The 22972-nt window shown below is 37.5% G+C and overlaps 1 long non-coding RNA gene across 1 annotated transcript; it reads right to left on the bottom strand.

The window, feature by feature from the left end:
• Positions 1-5377: 5377 nt before the first annotated feature.
• Positions 5378-22390, bottom strand: LOC132034547 (uncharacterized). Its single transcript, XR_009409143.1, has 3 exons — positions 22225-22390; positions 7510-7580; positions 5378-5622 (listed from the first exon to the last, which is right to left on the bottom strand). It is a non-coding gene; the product is annotated as an uncharacterized LOC132034547 (long non-coding RNA).
• Between the last annotated feature and the right edge of the window lie 582 nt (positions 22391-22972).

Below are 22972 nucleotides of genomic sequence, written 5' to 3'. Positions count from 1 at the left end.
TGATATCATTGGGTGACTTGATTGTTAATATCATTGGTTGACTTGTTGTTGGGCTATTTGATTATGTGTTGTTGACTAGTCTATCTATTTTATTGATTTTATGATTCATGCATGATACTAATCTTAGTCGGCCTATGATATCTACCGGTACATAGTGTTTGTACTGACACTACCTTGCTGCATTCTTTTGAGTGCAGATTGTGATCCAGAGACTGCTATCCGACCTCGTATTTAGCAATGAGGCCATTTGCTGACAGATTGAGGGTGACCTTTTATCCATGCCAGGCCGCCCGAAGATCTTCTCTTTTCCTAATGTCTATTTCCATTCCGGCCATTGATGGTTACTTATTTCGGACAGTATACATTCTTTAAACATGTTTTGGATTAGAGTCCTTGTACGGTGACTTTCGGATTTTAGGGTTGTAATAGGTAGGACTTCTGCATTTACGTTATTATTTTATGGCATGACTATTTATTGAGTTATCTTGTGTTTAACTGTTATGAATTGGTTAACTAAAAATGGACTTGAATGAGTAGATGGTTAGGCGTAATGATTCGCCCACTAGGAGTTAGTGTGAGTGCAGTCATGGCGGGTTGGGTCGTGACAATTGCAATCCTTTGAAACCCTTGGAGAACCGTTATAAGGGTGTGGGGGGAGTGTGAGAACTGATTTGGGGCGAAAATGATGAGAAATGGGCTGTCTATACCCCTTTTAAACCCTCAAAGTTCGGCCACCGCCATAGTGGGTTCCAAAAGGGGCTGCCTGTGTAGTCTCGCTAAAATGCGAATATCTCTCTACTCCGGTGCTGCATCGACAAACGGTTTAATGCATTGGAAACTAGATTCATAGATCTTCAATTTGGTTGGTGGATCACCCCATAAAACCCAATACATTGAGAGAAAAGCTCAGTGACATCTGACCCAAATTTCAGTGAAATTATGAACATAACTTGCGATAACTTTTTCCGACTTTTGTTTTACAACTTGCTTGACTTCAAAACATAACATACGAATATCATACGATTGAAATACCTCATAACACGACATTCTTAGTATGTTAAGAACTCCAAGTATTACCCCAAAAGTATGGTTTGTAACATAAACTCGTACCCCTAATGTATGGTCCGTAAGTTACTCCATAAGTTTGAAATCTCGCGAAAATTCACTCACTTTGATTCGGCTAACCTCTAACCTTTTCAACACTTGCTTATCACTTATTAAACATGGTTTAAGCACTTATAACGTCAAACATACTCTTGTTCCCCGAGCTTACGTTGACTAGCTTAATACGCAACTTAACGTATGAATATACGGGATGTAACACTAGCTTCCCTCAAATGCCTTCCCAAACCTTATATCAACACTGTATGTTATCACTGTGCTTTCTTGCTTGGAGCTTTCACCATGCTTTTAGGCTAGTTTACTTTTACTTGTTCAAGTCCTTGCTTTGTTAAACATTACCTCATGTGGCTAGACCTGGTTTATTCACTATGTTTTCTTACTTGTTTTAGGTCTTTATTCTGTCAATCATCAAAACTTCACCTATGGCTTTATGCCAACAGAACCCCGAAGGATAAAATAGAAAATTCAACCTAAAATCAGTTTATCCGATATCTATGGAGCCTAGATATCAAATAGCCACCAAATTCAACATCAATTTCATGCTCAATTGAAGAAATCCATATTTTAGATTTAGAGTTCATAAACCCCCAATTTTCTACTCCTAAATCATGATTCCTAGCATAAAACCCCTTAATAATCCATTAAATAATCATAAAAGGAAGGTTAGAATCTTACCCAATAGATCAACTTTGCAAAATCTCCTAAAATCTCCTTAACCTGAGTTCCCAAGTGCTAAATACGTGAATGCAATGACTTTTCGAATTGGGAAAATTTCATAGGTTTCTGCCCAGCGATTCTTGCTTCTACGCCCAATTTCTCGAACTAGCGGACCCGCTTGTTTGCCAAACCTCGTAGGGGGGGGGGGGGGGGGGTCCGTCATATGGCCACAGATCTCACAGATGTGGTCCAAAATTTGGAGGTGCGGCTCCGCCCCTGCGTTCACATTTGCCCAGAAGCAGCCCAAGGCCAACTCCCCCTTCTCCCTCACCTGCGGCCCACCACGGGCAAGTGTGGCCTCGCAGGTGCGAGCCAATACTCACTGGTGCGAAAACACCAAAATCTGCAAAATCAAGAGAATTCTAAATTTTGATCCAACACCCGAAACTCGTTATAAGACCTCCCGGATATAAACCAAATATGCAAACCACTCCTAAAACATGTTACGAACTCACTCGCGCACTCGGAATTTCTAAAAAAGGTCAGCTTGACCCGTTTAACACCAAATGCCTTAAACTAGGTTTCCAACCAAATGACCATAATACCCTTGAGTCCCTCGGGAGCCGAACCAACTACCCATCCAAGTCATAACCGATATTCCTAATAGAATCGATGAAATTTCGAAAAGACTCATCTATCCCCGATATTGACTTTGGTCAACCAAACACTTATGAATTTCCAAAAAATACACTTTCTCACGCAAATCACATCCGAAAGCCCTGGAAATCACGCCACCCATCCTCGCAAGTCAAATATATCATTGCGAAGCTAGGGGAAGGGTCAACATGAGTAAAATAGTCAAAATGACCTAATAGGTCATTACACCTTTAATATCTTTTTGCACATCTATATCGTCTTGAGACTTAGAAATTTATCCTTCCATATGTTTGTCATTGAGTGAGTATCAATTCATGACTTTAAGGAGCGTTAAAATAGTCAGGGGTTTCACAAAAACATTAAAATGAGGGTTAAATAGCGTCAAAATTATTTGTCATTATGCCAACTATTAAACTAACTTGAAAAAATTTGGAATGTCAAGGGATCACGATTATGAACGAAGATTAAAGAAAGTTAGATAATATATGTACGAGGTTCCAAATTATGATGAATCATGAAGCTGCCAAAGCCTCAGTTTTAACATTTGAAAAATCAACTCAATTAATTTGGTTTCATTATAAATGAAAACCGACCCGAAACGAATTACCATAAACACCCATAACTAGAAGGGTAGAAATTCAACGTCAGTCTTCATAAAATCGTTTGTGATTACTTAACATTTTTTGTGTCTCACCAATGTTTGGATCTGTTTTACAGTCCGATTACCATGGATTTAAGCGGTAAAATGGGGGTTAAATTGCTTCCTATCAAAAGCGACACCATTCCCTAAGCTAGAATTTGAAACTCTTGTTAAGAATGGAATGGTAATTAACAAATCTTGACTTTCCTAAGTTCTTTCGAGAACCTAGTGAAAGTTGGGGAATTAATTGGACTTCAGAATTTGGTGGTCTATTAATACTTTTTGACTCCAACCTTTCTGTCTTAGTTTCTTGATCGGAGATTTTGTGGTCTATTAATGCTTTAAAGACTCCAGCCTTTCTGTCTTGTTTTCTAGACCTTTTTATTCTTACCCAAATTACTATTTTTAGCATTATGTCGAATGGAGAGATCTGTAACTTTAAAAATACATAAATATTCACATTATTTTTTTCGGAAAGTAAGGAAAAAAAAGGACATGAGTGTGAGCTGGCCAGGAGAAAGAGAATATAGACAACTTTGACAGCTTTATAATAGTTGTCACTAAATCAGATTATACTTTCAAACTAGGTGACAACTTAATTACAGAAAAGGTAGATAACCAAAATTATCATTCCTCTCTCCTATATTAACTCAAATATGTTTTATCATTTTCTCATTCATCACTTCTCAAGCTGTGCGGCTATACATGAAGACACCTGATAACAATGACGATGAAGATTTCGGAATTCAACTCCCAAATGAATCCTCCCTATGGGTTAATCATAATTGGATCAATGAATCACCAAGTTGTCAGTTGTGTAAATTTATTCAACTGCCAAAAGGGGTTAAGTCAAAAGGAGAAACAAAAGGCATTCAACTGGGATGCAACATCAACAGCAAAGCATTTTCTGCCCTCACATGTTTACAAAGGATCCTACATGTTTATATACATATTTAATAAAAATTACACGAAGTCTAACTCGATTGAAATGTTACAGTTGATCCAACCTGCGTGAGAAGTGATGCTTGGTGTTAAAGAGAATATGTGGCTGGCCCCCAATTTCAAAGATTATGGTGGTGTAAAACTGATGTTTCTGGAACCTTTTCTTGATGAATTCCATGTGCGCGGTGGAGAAGATGGAGCTAGAACCTTGGAATTTCTTTAAAAGTTCGAGTCTACATACAAATTAATCTTTATTTTCCAGAACTTTGTATGTATTTAACTAAGTGAATTAAAGGTAGTAATTTGATTTACGTCCATAGAGTACTTAACATCTAGCGGGAACATGCGTTGAAATGTCTTTGGAAGAAGCTTTAATTTGCTTGATTGTAGTTGTTGAAGAAATATCTTAGCAAACATTATGTACCACACATGTATATCTATATTTCTTCAACTTTCAAGCATACACTTCATTATATGATACTAACTAGTTGGAAATAACGTTGTTTAATCACAGTTACATTAAGTTCAATATTTATCACGAGTCTACTCTATTTATTGGATATAGAGTACTAGTATGTTGGCTTATGGATAAATATGATATTAACATATTCTAAATAACTCTAATTTGTCTTAAAAGGCAAATAACGGTGTAGATGGTTCGTGATATAACAAACCTCTATTAACTTTTCACTGCGTAGTGGATTGATTTTAATTTGCAATGTTTAGATTGTCGAAATCCCACTATAGCCTTGTTAACCACATATCACTTTGTTTTGAAACGTCTAAATACGCCTTATAAATTAACTCGCTGGAATTTTTCAAATACTAAGGACATTGTTCTTGTAATGATTCTAAATCAGGTTAATTAATTAATTCTTTTCTCAACACGATGCACCAAGGATTATTAACCGCCCACACTTGTACGTGGTTTTCAAGTACAAAGAAGACCTAAGCAAGAAGAATGGCAAGTTTAAACACTGGTATCTGCAAAGCGCAGTAAATTATATAACTAAAACACGACGAACTATAAGAAGTACTCATGAGTCATCTTGATGTAAAACTTAGTCTACCCCAACAAAATCAAGGTAGAAAGCATAGAAAGGGAAGAAAGTAAGAAGAAACTCTTTAACAAGGCGTGAAAACGATATTCGAGCCCTCTTCCTAGCATGTCTGTGCTTCAACAATGGAAATTCTTCTTTTTCGAGTCGAAGTTACCGCATAAAATAGGATAGTGAGGTGTTATCACGTCACGACCCATTTTAGGACTGCGCGGGCACCTACCTTCCCCCCTCGGTAGGCGAACCCTCTCATTGAATAACACCCAATTAAATAAAGACGATTCATTTAACAATTTAGAACTAATAGTGGAACATCATAATATTTTCAATAAACTCAAGTAGTTAAGAGATTACAACAAATGAATGATTACAGACTCGATCCAACTTCCCATGACCTGGTCTAGACTAGTACAAGAGCGACTAAATGAATTCCGATTTTCACTATATTCTAAGACTCAACCTCCATCCCGGAATGAAGTGGGAGGAGGTCTTCAAGATCAGTACCGCGCATTTCTGCATACGTCACAATCAACCACCTGAAACAATCTACACCCCGAAAAGGGTGTAGTAAATGCAATATCAGTACAATCCACGCGTACTGAGTAAGTATCATAGGCCGACAATGGTTAGTAACACATATCAGTAAAAGAATTCACCGATAATCATGATAACAACCCAATCAAGTCATACGTCTATCTACCACACACTATACATCAATACCTTTTAATCATTAACTTCACCCCAATAATCACCAGCCAATCTCACAATAATCTCGCAACTCACATATCATTAAATCGTTCGTATTAGTCTAGTAGTCAACTTATCATTAAGACACACGTTATCCTATATCACATAGAGATCAAACATATAACTAATCTTACAGACGGTCTATGGCATACATCAACAAGTTCAATCTATAAATCCATATGCAAGTACACGTCATTGCCTAAGTAAAGCATCTAATCCCAAATGTGCAAAGTCTGAATATATCAAGTCTGATTCTAACACCACAAGTACAACACCAACATCTCAAAATCAAATCATCATGCAATGCAATAGTGTATGAATGCAATGCAATGCCATGCAAATGCAGTGTACACATGTAGTCCGGACGGAAATATCGACATCTCGGTAGCATAACCCAGTGTGACTAACGAGGTCTAAGTCTCACCCGTCCCGGATCTTTGCCCAATAGACAGACGGGACCTCGGATCTTTGCCCACGGGGGGTTCTTATCGGCACCACCCTGGGGGACCCGCGGAGTCCATGCACTAACAACGATTTCGGAACTAACATCGAATATCGGCCATGCAACAACAATTCTGGAATTGATTATTGGACATCGACCATCTCATGTCACTCAAGTAAAAGAGTTTTATCAAATATCCATTTCACTCAATCAACGATTCCGGGATGAATATCGGACATCGGACTCTCACGTCACTTAAGTAAAAGAGTTTTATCAAGTATCAATTTCACTCAACAATGATTCCGGAATGAACCTCGGATATCGGCCATACGGTAGTGTATCATGAAAATGAGAGTGCATGCAATGCATAGATCAAGATCGATAATCATGCTCAATATCACAAGTACCAACAGTGGGTATGCCAACAATATATCCGAATCACAAATACCAACAGTGGGTATGCCAACATTATATCCGAATCACAAATACCAACAGTGGGTATGCCAATAATATAACCGAATCACAAGTACCAACGGTGGGTACGCCAATAATATAACCGAATCACAAGTACCAACGGTGGGTACGCCAACAATATATTTGAATCACAAGTACCAACGGTGGGTACGCCAACAATAAATCCAATACCAATACCAACAATGGGTATGCAAAATATATCATAATCAAGATGATAACAGAATCCAATATTTATCAACAACTCATGGCATCAAGCCGGCACAATAGAACAATAAATCACAACACAGTAGGGTAGCTAGTCCCCACACACAACAGGTTAATCCAATCGATATACATTATTATCACTTCCCTAAATCAGCCTATTAGCTTAGAACAGGTAATCTCACCCTACACTCATAATCATTCGTCACAACTCAATCTAGAACTCAGTCACAACCATTAGTGCATTTTATCCTTCTATTTATCAACGAGATTCACTATTGGTAGCATAACATAATTAATCACATATTACGGGAATTCTCATCATTAGACACAGAAATAGGTATCACCCGTTACTCCCAAATCACATGAAATCCACCTATTTTCAAGAAAGCCACATCATACATCCTAAATAATTTACAGTCCACAAGCCCGAACACACAAATCACACAACAATACCATCCTAAGGTTCCATCCCAAATCTCCAATTCCTATACATGCATTCTCCATTCCTTCTAATACCGAATATATGAAACTAACCGGAGACTACCGAAAGGGAAGCCATAACTTACCTGGCAGCCGAACAGGTGCCACGAACCCACACGTTGCCTTGTCTTTTGAAGCATCTCCAAATAATCAAACTCTACAACATATGAATTCTATGTAAGAAACCATGAATAATGATACCCATATTGGCTACGTTCTATTTGGGTCAAATTCAAACCCTTAATTTAGGAAAAACGGGAATTTTATGACCAAAATACCAAATTCAATACTAAAAGGTCAAAACTCATTACTTTAATCATAGGAATACTCAATTAATTCTCAAAATCATCATTTATATGAAAACCCCCAAATTTGGTTCTAAGAAACCTAACTTTGATTCAAGAATGTTAACTCTAGAATGGAAAATTAATGATTAACAAGCCTAGCTATGAAATTATCTAGTATGAACAACAACATTTTCATCATTAAACATCATCTAAGAATCAATTTCATTTTTAACCCTTCTTCACATGAAACCCATAAAAAACCCTCTTTGATTCTAGTCATTACAAGGTTGAAATCATGTTTAGAAGATCATAATGGATAGATATAAGGTTAGGACACTTACCTTAGGAAGAAAATAGCTCTCTAGACCTTCAAGTCGCCTCCAAGAGTGCTTACACGAGTTTAGAAGTTATAGGAAATGTCTAAGGGTTTATGAAATAAAGGGTATTAAATCTGCGGTTATGCCCTCGGCGGCCATCATGCCCATTTACGGCGGCCATCGTGCTGTCCCAGCAGTACCGCACCAGCGGTGCTCAGACTGCTATTGCGGTCTAACCTTAATCCTTCGCGATGCTGCTGCAGCGGTCACCTCGCCGCCCCGGTGGTGCGTGTCTTCCGGTGGTCCTGCGCTGCCGGCGGACACCGACAACTCCGAACACCGAACCGCATTCTAACCTTCGTAAAATCAATTTCGAAACTCGATTATCATCCGAGACCCAAAACACACAAACAAAATATGTAGATATGCATAAAAACGCGCTGCAAACTCACCTATGGCCTCAGATTTCCCAACAGAGGCTTCGTTGACCAAGTCAACTCTAGGTCAGATGGTTTTCGCTTAAAGTCACGTTCCTAAAGGGTGTTCCAAGACTCAAAATGATGCCTAGTAAGCCATGGTAATTATCTTCTCGGCTCCAAATAGTTCTAACGAGACTCAGGAACGGGTCAACAAGGGCAAAAATGGGATAATCACGGTAACGACAAAACGGGTCGTTACATATCAGGGCTTAAATTTTGTATGGAAGAAAGCACCCCTCGACATTTGAAAAGTCTACTTAGTAGGTTTTGTTTTCTTTTAGAGGAGAAGCAACCCAAACTGAACCATAAACAACACCCTTAACTAGAAGGACAAAAAATCAACGCCAACATTCAGACATCGATTATGATTCATTAGTATTTTTTGTGTCTCACCTGATGTATGATATCTATTTTAGGGTTCGATTACTACAAATTTGTGCCGAAAACTGGGAGTTACCACTTCCTATCAAAAGCAACATTATTCCTAGATTTTGAACTCAAAACCTCTGATTAAGAATGAAGGGGTGATTAACACTCGCCACAACCTTCTTGTAATTATGATTCGTCCATGGATAGTTGTTAGTTGACTTTAATTTCTACGTTTTTTCATATAATTAGTTGGAAAAACAACATATCAAGGGATTAAAATGGTATTACAAGCAGTGACAAACAGAGATGCGGTAAAAAGATCTACATAAATGGCAGCGTTCATTTGAGATCAGTATTAGTGCATGATCTCATTAACTTTAATGTTTTAAAATGCAGAGGCATAAGGCGAGATGATTTACTTAATAAAAAGTGAGTCGTAAATCTCGAGATATGAGACATAAACCACATAGATCCTTTAAAATTTTAATTTATAAATTATTAGAAAATACACTTGTACATATTTGTAACTTGACCTCACACATCCAATCTTTAGTGTTGTATAGAATTAGCAAATTAACAGGGCCATGTTGGAGGGGGAGGGGGGGGAGGTTTGACATGGAGCTATATCAGGTCTGGTGGAGGGTTCGACATGGACCCGTACCACGTCTATTATCTATAACTAGAACCCACATTAAACACTAAAGAAAATTAGTCATAGCAAATTGTATTATAGTCATATGAGCATATTAAATTTAATTGTTTTTGACAAAATCTAAAATGTCATCGTAATAGTTTTAGACAATGCAATAATATCCAAAATTGTAACAACTTGTTTGGTCGTTTCGTTGATTTTACCTCTTTTTGCCTAAACGACCCTTCCCTTAGCTTTATTTTGGCATATTTGACTTGCGCGGATGGGTGGCGCGATTATCAAGGCAATCAGATTACTATCGGAGTGAAAAAACTAAGTATTGAGTTCTTAAGTTTTGGTTTTAGGAAAGCTTTTACCAATAGTTGACTTTTGGGTAAACGTGTTCGGAATGGAATTCCGACAGTTTCATTAGGTCTGAAATGTGATTTCTGACTTAGTTGTGTGGTTGCTACACGTCCCGAGGGGGTCAAAAAGGTTTTGGGTGTTTGGTTGAGAATTTTTATTTTTGAGAAAGTTTGATTATTTTTGTAGAAAAAAGTGGCTCAATGATGTTGGATCAGTGTTTTGAGTGCGCAGGCAAGTTTGTATTGTCATTTATATCCAAGTTGCATATTTTATTTGTGTTCGTATGTTTCCGAATAGGTTTCGAGTGTTGGATCAAAAGTTTTGGGAGTTTGAGAGTTCTTTGGTTCTAATGTCTTTGCACCTGCTCTTGTGGCAGTGCACCTGCGGAAGGTGGGCCGCAGGTGCGAAAGTGGGCTTAGGGGCAGGACTTCGCACCTTCTAAAGGATGGTCACAAGCGCGGCTGCGCAACTACGTGTGTGAGTCCGCACCTGACTGATGACTCCTTGAGATAGAACATGTTTTTCATGCTTGTTATATCCTTCAATGAACTGCTCTGTGACTGAGTCATCTTCATCTTCTTTGCTCTGTTTCATTCTCAGTGATAGATCATGCATGTGGACAGTTCATTCTTCCTCTGATCTGATCATTGCACTTGTCTTTGCATTGGTCACACATGTTTGCAATACGGGTTTATGTGTATGTTGTTTTCAGTAGATTCTTTGCAATGGAACATGTCTATGGATCTGTTCTAACCATCCTGTGCTTCTTGCTTTTTCAGGTCTTTCACATAGTCTGGAATCTCTGCTTCATTTCAACCAACTGTATAGCTTTGTTCAATTACCTTGTCAATTCTTACATGTATCTCGACCTTGTTTCTTTTCATTTTAGGTTCACTTTCTCAATCATCAAAACTTCAAACATGGCTTTAGGCCAACAAATTCTCCCTTTTTATGATGACAAACATCTGTCTTTTAAGAAACTGTGTAACTTGTTCCAATCATCTCATAACCTAATATTTGAACATTACACTTGTAGCAAACAAGGTTAACAATTGAGTCAAAAAGCATGTAAGCACACAGTTAATTAATCTTACCCCTTTTGGCATCATTAAAAAGTTAATCTCAGAAGCAGTTAAGCACTTTTCAATATTAAACTCAAGGCCACCGTGGCTGTCACTTATGCACAATATAACTGAATCAGTCACTCAACAAAATAAAAAACATTTGAATCACATAATTGAGGCTTAGATTTTGAATCATAGAATTCCATTAACTTTTACAAGTACACTTCCAGTCCCTTGGTTACAACCATACATAATAGATCATTTGGACTTAGACTTGAGTCCTAGATACTAAGACTATTACATGTATAAAATTAGAGAGAACGTGGTCATTGTCTAGTGAACGTGACCAATGTGGATGTTCTACTCTAGGCTAGTTTTTATGAAATCTTTTCTAGGAGGTGTGGAGGGCTTTTGCTATAAGGGAAGTATATATCTTTCATTTTTTCTTACCTTGATCATCATCTTGATCCACGTTTTTCTCCCAAGAAGACCCAACATACTTTTCAATCGATTTTGCTTACGAGGACCAAGATCCAGATTAGTCTTCTTTCACAGATAGTTGGGGTTTCTTCTTTGTTACCTCCTTCCTTATTTCTTCAAGATCCCTTATGCCTTTATTGTTCATGTTTTCCAACAGACCCAAGGCATTAGTTTGGGATGAGCTTGTAGTGTCAAGCAACTCATTTTATTGAGCAGATGTTGTTTTGTTGACTTTCTTCTTACTCGCCTCTGTTTTGGAAATTTCTTAATATTCCCTCTTTCTATATGCTCCATTCATTTTTCTTTTTCTTCTACGCTTCTAGTTGGTCTATACATTCAAATTATAGGGAAAGAAGGTTTTATGAGTATGAAATGGAAATTATAGTCGAAGTTAGTGGAATCAAGAGAGTGTACAGAAGAAAATGATTGATTAGAACCAGAAGAAGAATCAGGCCTTTTTTCCAATTTTGTTCCTTGGTGAAAGAGGGTGTTGTGAGTGAGATTTTTAGAGCTTGGTGGTTGGTTTAAGTAGCTGGAGAAGGAGAGATAAAAGTAGTATGAAAGGGAAGTTGAAAAGTCTTTTTGGGAAGAGAGTGATTTGATTATAGAGCTTTTCAAGATGGTCTTCATGACTCACTCTTCTCAATACACTTAATTACGGCTACGATTTGACTAGGGTAATACAACCAGGTTGTTCAATTTGTTTCATGATCTGGATGTATAACTGATTTCCAAGGAAAGAGTATATACCTAAAATGTCAATGGCTGACCCTGTGCACATTTTGATTTAGGTACATTTCTGTGATAATCATAATGTTTATACCCCTAAGAGATCATAAAACTGTTATTGAATAAGACATACAATTTAATGTACCTGACGGAGTAGAATATTTCTATTTACGTGTAGACTCATATTGTCTGAGACAACTTTCCTAGGCAAGTGTTAGGAATCATATGTGTAGCGCTAATCATCCTCAATACTAACATAACTTTTTCTTGTTTCTAAGTTAATTAAGAACAATATTTAACATAATCAACCAAGGTATCATAAGAACATTTTAGCACTTATGGGATCACACAGAATAATTGCATACCCGACTCCTTCATCTTAGCTGCACCACTAGCATCAAGCACAATATAAATATCTCAACACGTGTTTAACCTTTTCAAGGATACACTCTCCGAGATCTGGTTCCTAGATTGCCCTGAATTTTTCTCTGATTTCCAATAGAGTAGACCATACCTATTACAGTTGACCATCTTCTTTTGTTTTGAGGAACAGGTTCTTGAACCTGTTTTATAGGTGCATGAGTACCCACAATTTTTATGATTCTTTATCTCCTAGTAGTTTCTTGTGGATAAACATTCTTCCTGTTCTCTTTCCATTTTTGTCTCTCGCATGTGTGTTGTATCCTTTCTTCGTAGAAGGCTTTTTCAAAATTCGTAATTATTGATTGAAGTCCTTCGAATGTCCGTTGATATTTTAATGGTGAACCAGTTTCATTTACATGTTTTATCCAAGGTTGCCCCTGTCAGATTGCCTTCTTGTTTTAGGCAGGCAAAGCAAACTCTTTTTGCAGCGATTTTCTTTTTTCTCTATTTTGAGAGTGAGTGGAATTAACGTTGTAAATTCCTCTTATGTCTTGAACAAGCACTGTTAATCTATCATTATATCTTGCACTTCTGCTCCTCTTACCTGCAAAAACAATCAAGGCTTAGTTTTAGGCACCCAGGAAAGTGTGGGTCCCTTTTTCATTGACCATTGGATGGATCAACTCTTTCTTTATCCATTCAGGCAAATCCCAAGTGAACCTGTTTCCAACACTAGTTGCCTCTTTGTTGTTTGGCTTCGTGTTCTATTTGCAATTTTTAGATTTTTCACCTCGTGGCTCAAGTGCACTGGATATTCGATCTTATAATGTCCCATCTTACCACACAGAGTGCACAACTCTTTTTTTGATACTTCATGTTTAGCAATTCTATCAAATCCCAGTCATGTAGTCACGTCATCTGTTTGACTTATGAGATTTGAGAGTAATTGAGATGCTTGAATCAAACGATTTGCTCTTTCAAGATCATGCTCCGTTCTAGATCATGCTCTGTTCTAAGCAGTTTAGAGCTAATATCTTTGGATTTTTTCCTTTCTCAACGCAGCTCCCTTTTTACTCTTTTCAAATCAACCTCAATCCCAAGTTTCTCATTGTCCAAGAATTCGCTTTCCTGATTTAAGTGCCAACTTCAGAACCTCGAATTGAAGATCCCAGACCGATGAATCAAGTTGAGCGACATGTTCTCTTAATAGAGAGTTATCCTTTTCAGCTTTGCTTTTTCTAGCTTCACTCCTTATTAATTGATCCTTCAAGCTTGCAAATTCACCAAGTGACTCTACCCTTTCTGTGCTCATCTCTTGGTATTCGTCAATTTTATCATTCATCAAAGACTTTGACTTGTCTTTTGAGAATAGACCTAGCTTTTCTTTGAAGTCACGCCTGCTTACTTTGATGTTGTCCTCAGTGTCTGATCCTGAATGAACATCAACCATGATAACAGTGTGATCGGCTTCATCTTCAGAGTCTTCATCAGAACCTCTGTGGTTTCCTTGCTCTTGCTTGTCTCCTTTTTCTCCGAGTCTACCCTCCTTCTTTTCCACTCTATTTCCCATTATGGACAATCCTTGATTATATGATCAGTCTTTTCGCACTTGAAGCACCTACCAGCCTATGCCCTATCAAAATTCCTTCTCTTCTCAGAGGTACTATTTTTGCCCGATTGCTTTTCCTTTTTTAGGAATTTCCTAAAATTTCTTGTAATCAGGGCCATGCCATCTTTATCTTCTCTTTCCATGGCTTTGAGAGCTAAAGACCTTCTCGAGCTTGCTTTTTTAGTTTTAGCATTCTCCTTGTCCATCTAATAGGTCTTTATATTTCCTACTACTTCGTCTAGAGACATCTCCTCTATGTCTTTTGCTTCCCTACAGTGACTTTAATCTTGAATGATTTTGGCAGGGTTCGCAAGATTTCGTCTACTGAATCTTCAGTTGAGATGACTTTCCAAGTGAGGTAAATTCATTCACAATAGAGTTGTATTAAGTAAACATCTCAGCGATTGTCTCTCCTGGCTTCATCCGGAAATTGTCATAATCAGTAGAGAGCATGGCCTTCTTGAATTTTCTAAGTTGACTGGTTCTTTCATGAGCAGTCTTTAAGGCATCCTAGATTTGCTTGGTTATTATGCACCCAGAGATTATATTATATTTATCTGGTCCAAGTCGGTAGATTATGACGTTCTTAACAATTGCATCCTTTTCTAGCATCTTATAGTCACTTTCCAAATATTCAGCCTTTTCTTTCTTTACCTCCGTTCCATCTTCTCCCTTGTTTGTGGGATATTTAAGTCCCTCAATGACCGTGTCCCATAACTCATAATCTTCTAAATGTAGGTGGTCCTGCATGCAAGCCTTACACCAATGATAGTATTGTCCATTGTACAGTAAAGGCCTTCGAGATAATCGCCCCTTACTATCTCCGGTAGGTGGTGCAGCATTCATCATGATCTTCTCCTAAGGTGTTAAACTTTTTTAGGAGAACTTGCTCTGATACCACTTGTTAGGTTGCACGACCTACTTCCTATCCTATGTTGTATCTAATTTTCGCCTATAGGATGGAACACTTTATACTACCTATTCTGAGCAAGAATACTTGGTGGAATGGGAAAATTGGATATGATTGTATTTTTAAGAGATTAGATAGATGTTTGGGAAATCAATATCTGCACAGTAAGTATTCTAGTATTGAGGTTAATCATTTAATCAGATCTGGCTCTGATCATGCACATCTGTTGATTTCATATACTGGTGAAACTGCTCCTATCAAAAAATCTTTCAAATTTTTGAATTTTTGGGTTAAGCATGACACTTTGATGCATCGTGAGATCACAATGGACTTCTAACTTTATGGCCAATCCTTTTATCCTTTTTCATCATAAACTAAAAAAGTTTAAAGCAGCTTTAACACAATAGAGCAAGGATACTTTTGGGAATATCTTCCAGGAAATTGAAGCATTGGAAGATGTAATAAAAGTTCATGAAATACAGTTTGAATTGCAACCAACACCATTGAATAGAGAGAATTTGCAGAGGGTTTAGGCAAAACTGAACAGATTTTTTGCATTTGGAAGAGGAATTTTGGAGACAAAAAGCTGGGATGCAATGGTTTACTGAGGGTGACAGAAATATTAGATTTTCTTCATGCATATGTTCAAGGAAGAAGGAAGAGATTACGAGTTAAAGAGAATTCAAAACCAAGAAGGGGAATGGATTGAGAATAAGGAGGGGATAAATGATGAAGCTGTCAGATTCTTAATGGATCAATTTACTAAAGAGGGTGACCCTGATGATTTTGAAATACTAGACTATGCTCCAATTTAGTGTCTGTAGAACAGAATGATGAAATTATCGCAATGCCTACTCATGAGAAAGTTAAACAAACTGTTTTCAGTTTGAATGGTAAAAGTGTCCAGATGGATTTACTGGTTTTATTTTTCAAAGTTGCAAGGATATTGTAGGAGAAGACATTACTAAGATGGTCCAAGCGTTTTTCTGTGGAGCAGAGTTACCAAAATTTATTACTCACACTAACTTCTTCTTATTACCAAAAAAAAAGGACCTGAATAATACCTTTTCTGATATGAGACCAATTAGTCTAAGTAATTTTGTCAACAAAATCTTCTCTAGACTAATACATGAAAGGTTGGTAAAGGAATTAACTGATATTATTTCATTGAATCATGTAGGATTTATGAATGGCAGAAGCATAGTGGAGAATATTTTATTAACTCAAGAGATCATTGCAGATATAAGATTGAGGACTAAAACTGCTAATGTTGTGATTAAGTTTGACATGGCCAAGGCATATGATAAGGTCTCATGGTTGTTCTTACCAAAGATGCTAAGAAAGTTTGGTTTTTCAGAAAGATTGATTGATATTGTGTTCAGGATTATCAGCAACAATTAGTACTCTATACTTGTCAATGGACAACAGCAAGGTTTCTTTCAGTCTTCTAGAGGGGTAAAACAGGGAAATCCATTATCCCCCACTTTGTTTATCCTAGTTGCTGAGGTATTAACTAGGAATTTGAATGCTTTACATCAGGTACCACAATTTAAAGGATTTGGAATGCCTAAATGGAGTCCTAATAAATCATTTAGCCCATGCAGATGATATGATAATCTTTACTTCAGCAGACCTTACAACATTAAATCTAGTGATGGAAATCCTGAAGAAGTATGAAAAGACATCGAGCGAAGATTAAAGAGAGAGAAGCAATATATATATATATATATATATATATATATATATATATATATATATGCATCATAATGTTCCAGGGGACATAAGGGTGATAGCGAAGATTGCTACAGGCATTAATAGAAAGGAATTCCCATTTACTTATTTGGGATGTCCAATTTATTATAGGAGAAAAAGGAAAGATTTTTATACTCCTATTTTGATGAAAATAACGAATAGGTTGCAATCCTGGAATAGAAAAATGTTATCATTTGGTAGTAGGGCAATCTTGATTAAGCATGTCTTACAAAACATGCAAATTCATTTATTGTCAGCAGTGAACCCTCTAGATGGTGTGATAAAACAAATAGGCTATTTGCCTAATTTTTTTGGAATAATACAATGGGGGGGAAAGTGTAGACATTGGGCTTCTTGGACACATATATGTGTGCCAGTGATGGAGGGAGGTTTGGGTTTCAAATCTCTACATGATGCTTCTATGGCTTTATATCGTAAGTTATGGTGGAATTTTAGAACAAAGCCATATTTGTGGAGTGCTTATCTAAGGAACAAATACTGTAAGAAGGAAAACGAGGTGATAGTGCAATGGAAATATAGGACACAAGCATGGAAAAAGATGTTGCAGGCTAGGGAATTAATAGAGCATCAAATATGGTGGTAGATTAAATTAGGAAATGCTCAATTCTAGTTTGACAATTGGACTGGATTAGGAGCTTTGTACTATGCTACTCCTGAGGGGTTCTACAATGAGGAGATTCAGAATATGTATCAAATGGTGGATGAAGGAAGATGGAACACTACCAAGTTACTTACAGAGTTGCCTGCAGAGGTGGTACAACATATAGAGGAAACTATTACACCACCAATAGTACAACATAGAGTGGAAGATATTATTACACCAACAAGGGTGGAGGAGATACTTGATAGACCATGGTGGTTAGTTGTAACAACTCGTTCGGTCGTTATCGCCCTTTTGACTATTTTACACTTTTTATCGGTTCTCGAGGTCTTCGGGCAATTTTTAGTGTGACTTTTGGAAACTTGAGCCTTTAAGTGAAAACTATTTGACTCAAAATTGACTTTTGGGTAAACGGGCCTTTTTTGAAATTTCGTCTATTTGGAGAGGTCCGAATGGTCATTTATGACTTGGTGGTAGGCTCGGTTTGGTTCCCAATGCACTTGGTAGCGTTTTGGGACTTGGGTTGGAAAGTTGGTTTTAGGCTGTTTGGGCGTGGACTCGTTAAAACAAACCTCCGTTCGAAAATCCGAGGCCATAGGTGAGTTTTTAGCGTATTGTTATGTATGTATGCATATTTGGTTTGTATCTATGGGTCCTCAGGTGATAGATGGATTTCGGGTTGAAGTTAGTCAAAAACTAGATTTTTGTGGTACCTGGTGTAGGCGCCATAGCAGTACCAGGGAAGCCGTGGCGGTCTCTCCATAGCGCAAGGACCGACGACTGTAGCGGCCTTCTGTTGTTGGTGATAGACAAGAGGTATCTCAGCCGCCATAGCGGCCTGTTGATATTTAGTTGAGACCGCCGTAGAGTGGCTCTCATGCGCCATAGTAGCCCTATTGACCGTCGTAGCGGTTGACGGGGCAGATTTGTCAATTAAAACCCCAAAACCCTTATCACTTCATTACTTCATTTCTTTAGTATCTTCGGGCGAATTTGAGAGCTTGTGACTGGATTCTTCATAGAGGTAAGATCCTTGGCCTTAGAATTATTTACGTTCCCTTCCTAATCATTAATCCATGCTAGAATCAAAGAGGAAAAAGTGGGTTTCCATGAGAAATTCTTAAAATGGGTTTAGACTTCCTAAGTAGAAATTGTTGATGAAATTGGCTAGTATAACCATAGATTCTGAATTATTCATTGTTGTTAAGCTTATATCTTCCATTATTAAGGGATAATTTGTGGATAAAAAGTTAGGGTGTATAACCAAATTGGGGGTTTCACTTTAATTTTGAATTTGGCTTAATCTTGACTAGTGGGTTTTGATCATCTAGACATGAATTGCCTATTCCACCTTAGAATTTCCCATTTTACCCTTGTGGGTCCGTTTCCCCATCTTCTCTAGTTAGAATTGGCCTAAATTAGAAGTATATCAATATGGGTATTGTTCTTCTTAATTTCTGATGTAGAATTTGAATATGATTAGACTTTGAGCATTTGGAGGCACAAAGAAAGGGCAAGGCTAAGGTTTGACGGCTTTTGGCTCCTGTTTAGCATTCCAGGTAGGTTACGGCTACTTTGGTTAGTAAAGCATATGTAAAGTTAGTGATCAGAGAAAGCATGTTATGCCTTCGGGTATGAAGTTGGGAATGTTACGCCTTTAGGTATGAAGTTGGGATGGATTCTTAGGCTGGTATTGTTGTTGACTATGGCTTGTCGCCTTATTGTGTTCTATTGAGTTGTTACCTTATTGTGATTTGTTGGCTTATCGTCATGTGATTGGTTTTAGAGCTAATGCTTAGTGATTGTCTTATGATTTGGAAAGCGCACTTATCATCGTTGAGGATGTAGAAAGGGAAAGTAAGTTAAGATATGGATATTGTGATTGGGATATGTGTCCATGAGTGGCACGATTGGTTCTTAATCTTGTTGGCATTGTTATCATGCATACACTCATTTATACCTATATTGGAATAAAATGCTTAGTCACCTTATCATGATCGAGATATAGCTATCCATCGCATATTGGTATTACCTTGTACAGAGGAAAGAACTTGACTTATTATTGATATCGAGAGATGTGTCCATGTGTGGCACGATTGATTTGAATATATATATGTCGACCCATTCATTGATATCATACATGCATATATATATATATATATATATATATATATATATATATATATATATATATATATATATATATATATATTGGATTGCGCGTTCCGCAACACTGACTGGGATCGGGTTGCACCTACCGCAACATTGACTGGGATCAGGTTGCACGTTCCGCAACACTAACTTGGATTGGGCTGTGTGCCGCAGCATGTACATGGACTTCGCGCGTCCCCCATGGGTCATGACTGTCGGAGCGTAGACATCATCCGCCCGAAACATGTGTGTATCATTGCATTGCATTGCATTCATATTTCATTCACTCATACATCTGACTTCTGGTTGTGGTTATTTATTGTATTTGTACGGTGGTTGTGAACATTAACTTCCTGTTTGGTTATTTATTTGAGATCGTCGTGTGTCTGATTAATATATACTTGAGAATTAACGAATTCGAGGATTAAAGGCTTCCTCCTAGGGTAAGACTTGAGATTTCGGTTAATACTGTTGGCGGTACTAGAGATTTTGGTTATTCTGAGGAATTGTGGAAAACTTGGCAAGACTTGGGTTTAGATGCTTCACCATAGGTTATATCTAGATATAATTCATTGAGGGTTTCTTGGATATTTTGGTACTTGAGCTATTATTCTTGGATATGTGTTTATGCCTTATACTTGATTGTGAGCATGTCTATCCTTCAGTCTCTTCCTTTATAAATGTTAACTAACTGTTGTCGACCTACGATGCCTACTCAGTACGTGTTTTTTGTACTAATGCTACCTTACCACACTCCTTTTCGGGGTGTAGAGTTTGAAATAGGTTCCGCTTCTACTTCCGAGACTGATTTCTGAAGCCTGGCTTGCTAGTATCGAGGGTGAGCATCTGACAAGTCGCGGCCCAGAGACTCCTCTATCCCTGTCTTTATTTTCTTCCATTCAGACAGTTGTTTTAGCATTTGAGACTTGTATTTCCTAGACATTTACGTAGTTGCTCTTGTAATAGTCAGACCAGTTCCTTGGGAGTGTATTTATATTCCGCACTTATGATTATATGTGATTCAGGCTTTTACTTATTCTGCTCTATTTACTTTATTGTGGTTGAATTGATGAGTTGGGAAAAGGATTCGCCTACAGAGGTGGGGAATGGTAGGTGCTCACGCGACTTAGTGAAAATGGGTCGTGACATTACTAGACACACAAGGGGAATTTACAGTTAAATCAGCATGGGAATTTCTGAGATTAAGGGGAACTGAACAGGAGCTATATAAATTCATGTGGATAAAAGGGTTACCATTCAAAATTTCTTTCTTCATATGGAGATGTTAGAAGTTCAAGCTTCCATTAGATGATGTGTTAAAAGGGATGCATTATAATTTGGCATCAAGATGTTGGTGTTGTTCTAACCCTAGGGAGGAAACAATCCTATAGCTGTTTGCCAAATCTTTTTGTGCTAATGGGACTTGGTCCTACTTTTGCTTTTTTACAGGTAATTATATAAGGATTACAACTACAACAGATCTTTTTGAAATGGTGGCAGGCCCCAGTTTCAGATAGGCTCAAACTAATTTTTCAAGTTGTGCCTGCTATAGTTTTTTGGGAATTATGGAAGAGAAGAAATGCGATTAAACATGGGGAGAAAAATACAGTTGGGACGTACATATATCGAATTTTTTCCACAATCTACAAATTGGTACAGTTTAGAAATCCATCTCTAAAGCAGTTACCAAGTAGATGGGATGCACTGATTCAATTAATAGAGAGGGTGAAGCCAAAGCTTAAGATTACTAAGGTTCTATGGGAATTACCACCTACAGGTTGGATAATTTGTAATACAGGTGGAGCATCAAGAGGAAATCCAGGTAGGGGTTCATATGGTTTTTGTATAGGGATGAAAAAGGGGATTTGATTTATGCACAAGCAGCGGAGGTGGGTTTCTCTATTAATACAGAAACAAAAGTTATAGCAGTGAAGGAAGCCATGAAATATTGTCAAAGCATAAATTTGAACAACATCATAGTTCAGATAGACTCAAGACTAATTCAACATATATTGATAGGAGAATGGAAGCCACCATGGAGAATTGTAGGTTGGATTGAAGAAATCAGGAATACAACTAAGGATATCCAGGTGCAATTCACTCATATATTAAAGGAAGGGAATAAACTGGCTGATGCACTTGCAAATCATGTGTTGGATACAAGACAGGTTTTTTCCCAGAATTTCTTAGAAATGGATAATGCCTTGAGGAAGATTTTAAAAAATGATAAAGCTCAAATTCCTTATCTAAGGGTACGAGTGAAGAAATGAAGTGCAAAAATCATAATCACAAAAATTGCATAATTTAACAAGCTACAACTAGCCGCAGCAAGGGATACACAACAACAAACATTAGGCGATCAAGGAATCAACAACCAAGTTCAATCAAGGAATCATCTCCCAAGTTCAAGGAGACACAAACACAATCCAAGAAGAACATATGGAAAAGAGTAGAAGAAGATTGCCTGGGAAAATGAGGAGCATATATCGAGCCATCGGAAGAGAAAGTGCAACTGGGGAAGGGAATACATACAAGTGCCTCAGCAAGCTCACAGAAAAAGAAGAACATCAGTCCAATACAACAAGGTCAGCAGAGAAGAAAGAAAAGCAAATCGACATCCACGATTCAGCACACAAGAAGGTCAAAAGGGAGCAATGGAGAGAGTAGAGTACCTGTGGACAGCTGAAGATGAAGAAACAATGACAAGATTGACAAGAAATCATCATTATCAATGGTGAAGAAGAGCAGCCGCAGCCAACAATGAGAGGTGTTGAATTAGGGATTGCTTTACTTTCCTAATTCATTTCAATTGTAATATGTTTTCTTACTACCTTTTCCTTTTTGTTTTCTGCTTTGAACTCTTCAGACCCTTTAATTTCGTATTGCAATAAAAACAGCCCCTGGGGGCTATAATTTTTTTTAAAAAAAAAAGGTTATACTACCTATTCTATGCTAGCGTCTTATAGAATATAAATTGCAGGTAAGTGAACACAATGATTTTTACGTGGAAACCACTCGGCTCACATAGGAGATAAAAACCACGACCTACACCACTGTAGGATTTACCCCAAACTCCACTACAATGGTGAGCCTTTGTAAATTCAACTTACAGACTTGGTAATCTATGAACTAACCTCTAATTCCTATCTCACTAATCTCCCTAGACTAGTGAGCAACCTTCAAGTCGATCCCCAACTAAAAGTTGAATTTATAACGTTTTTGTATATGACTGTAATGTTTTTAATAAAGCAGATAAAGATACAACTCGATAGCCCAACCTAATACAAGTTTTCTAGACTCAAGAACTATAAAAACATAATCCTATTCTCCAACTTCTTCAATCTTCTTCTCGTACTAGGGACGCACGCCTAGATTTTGAATTTTCTTGATAAATCTTTTGATAGCTCGATATTCTGAATT

Source organism: Lycium ferocissimum, chromosome 10 (genome assembly GCF_029784015.1).
Source record: "Lycium ferocissimum isolate CSIRO_LF1 chromosome 10, AGI_CSIRO_Lferr_CH_V1, whole genome shotgun sequence".
NCBI classification, from domain to species: Eukaryota; Viridiplantae; Streptophyta; class Magnoliopsida; order Solanales; family Solanaceae; genus Lycium; species Lycium ferocissimum.
Note: the sequence above shows the minus strand (reverse complement) of the source record. Positions and strands in the feature narration are given on the sequence as shown.